Genomic DNA, 2,744 nt, shown 5'->3' with positions numbered 1-2,744 from the left:
AGTAAAAATGTTCTTCGTCAAACTTCAACACTATTCCGTGGAAAGTCATATGTTTTATATTTGTATATGACCAAATTTAAGTTTCTGAACACTTTTATGTGTATCAATTTTTTTTTTTTTGCATGTGAAGACATGTATTTTTTCATATATTAATAACAATTGTTTTACATATTTCACAGATCGTGTTGACGAAATTGTTGTTTGTTTTTTCCACCAAGTTTAACACAGCATAAGATGATATTAAAACCTTTAATATGTTTATAATAGATAAACTTTTATAGAATTTGGATATTTCATGAATTAACTGTGTATTTTCAACATCTGTTAATAATAGAAACAAATTCTGGTCGAATATTGGTAAATAAATCAGAAGTTCATACGATAGTTCATCTGACTTCGGACCGAAAGTCGACAAACACTTTCGATTTTCATAAAATTTTACTTCCGAATTCGGACCGATATCTGTCCGATAGTCGGTAAATAAATCAGAAATGTATACGACAGTTCATCAGAGTTCGGACCGAATTCGGATCCGAACTCGGATGTTTCATCCGACTTTCGTACCGAATTCGGTCCGAACTCTGATGTTTCTTCCGATTTTGGTTTGCTGGGTTGTTATGTTGTTTAATACAAAATACAGAATATTAACCATTTGATCTTCTAAGAAAGGTAACCGTGATTAAAACAACGCAAACAATTTTAAACTAAAAATGGCATACCAGCAAACTTATTATAATTTGACCATGGGAGCAGAACCTGTAAACTTCAAAGACAACAAGGTACTTGCTTTAAAGGCGTTAGCGTCCAGGACCGGCTACAATTTAGTTCGAAGTGCAGAACACTTGAATTTTCAAACGCTCTCTATAGAAGACGTCGAGAGGCTTGTGTACCCACAATGTCAACTGGGTTTGTTGCCGTTGACCATTGAAAAAGGAGCCGAGTTCTTCCGGCAGAAGACTGAATTTGAAAGGATGTGCTTGATTTCGCGCGAAATCGCGAAACGCATGCGAAATCACGAAACGATGCCGAATGTAAGTCCCGGGCCACACTACAGTAATTTCACTGAAATTTTGATATGAAATTATGCGTCTCTTGATCGACGTCAATAGTAGAGTAAAATCATAAAATTGCTGTAGTGGGGAGTTCGATTTAAGAACACCTAATTTCATGAAATTTTTTAATGAAATTCACGCTAGTGTGGACCGGGACTAAACCAAGCGTTACACCAAACGGAAATAAAGTCCAATTTACATATGCACATTAAATGATTTCGTTTTACGAAATCCTAGAATCAAATGAAGTGTATTTACATCTGTTTTTTGCCTGTACAATAACACAAACACACGCACACAATATATTTATTCGGAGAAATAGGAATTTCACAACAAAAATGTTTATCAAATACCTTGAATTAATTCTAAAAACAAAAAACATAATTTTTGTTGTTTAAACATTTATTTTCACTTTTGTCATCGTTTGAGTAATTTTGTTTTTCTACATCAAACAAAGACATCATAAAACAGTTGCATTTTTTGGTAGTTTATGACAAAAAACAGGGCTGCTTATAATAGTATGGTGTTTTCGTGCGTTGTTTCCCAGCAAAATTTTATGGAAGTGGTTCCATGAGATGCCATGATTTCACTGGATCTTTTGCATTGGATCAAATGAAGTCGTGAAAGATCCGATCTTTTCATTAGCATTTAAACCCATGCAAAGGAAGTCGTGAAAGATCCGATCTTTTCATCAGCATTTGAATCATTTTTACAGATCACTACAAAAAAAAAACAAGTCGATTTGTACATCCCTACATGTAGCGACATCAAAACAAAAGAGTATACATTTTCAAAAATTTTGTTATAAAATTACAAGTTAAATGTAGGTTCACGAACTAGAAATTCTTAAAGGAGTGCTGTTGGAGTCCATGTCGAAATCTGAACTGGTGATGAGAAGATAATAGAAAAGCTTTTGTAAGATGAAACAAAACCAGTGGCTGAGAGTGGACGAAGTAAACTCTGTTGCGGTGCAGCGGCGGTGTTTAGACTGCCACAGCTGGGACAGCCGGAAGTCCAGTTTCTCACTTAAATCTACAACCTGTCGCTTGTCAAACACATCGTTCCCGAAGTCTGGAAAATAGGTCAGCTACTGAAGCCCGAAAAGGATGCCAGCAAAGGTGAATCTTACAGGCCGATTTTGTCGCCCGTAGCAAGGACCCTTGTGGCTTTAGTTCTTCCACCATCAGAAATAACTTTCCAGTTGCCGATCAATAGCATAGGATCCATAAGCAGCACAACAAATGAGCTGAAGGCCATCTCCATATTAGCCGAAGACTCACTCAGAGCAAGCTGTGCGATAGAACAGTGATAGTGACACTTGATTTAGCAAAGCCCTTTGATATTGTCAAGCACCCTCGTTGTTTGATGTCATCGAGCAGACTACGCACTGTCCATGTTTGAAACGTTGGATAATAAATTTTAAGTGTGGATGACAGTAGTACGTAGAATTTAGGATCAATTAACTACTGTTACAACAACGAGAACAAACTGCAAATATAGATGTAAACTTTATGATGATAAATAAATTATAGTTATTTCATTAATTCCTTTGAATTAATAAAATAAAAAAATTAAAATCATTTTTCAATACAGCATTTTCCATTTTCCGAACAAGACGTGAAAATTACATGCCAAAGGGTTGGTGAAAATGACATGCCAAAGATTAGTGAAAATGCTATTCTTGGGAATTGG

Source organism: Musca autumnalis, unplaced genomic scaffold, assembly GCF_047663935.1.
Source record: "Musca autumnalis isolate F117 unplaced genomic scaffold, ASM4766393v1 scaffold_4, whole genome shotgun sequence".
NCBI lineage: Eukaryota > Metazoa > Arthropoda > Insecta > Diptera > Muscidae > Musca > Musca autumnalis.
This window is presented reverse-complemented; position numbering follows the sequence as displayed.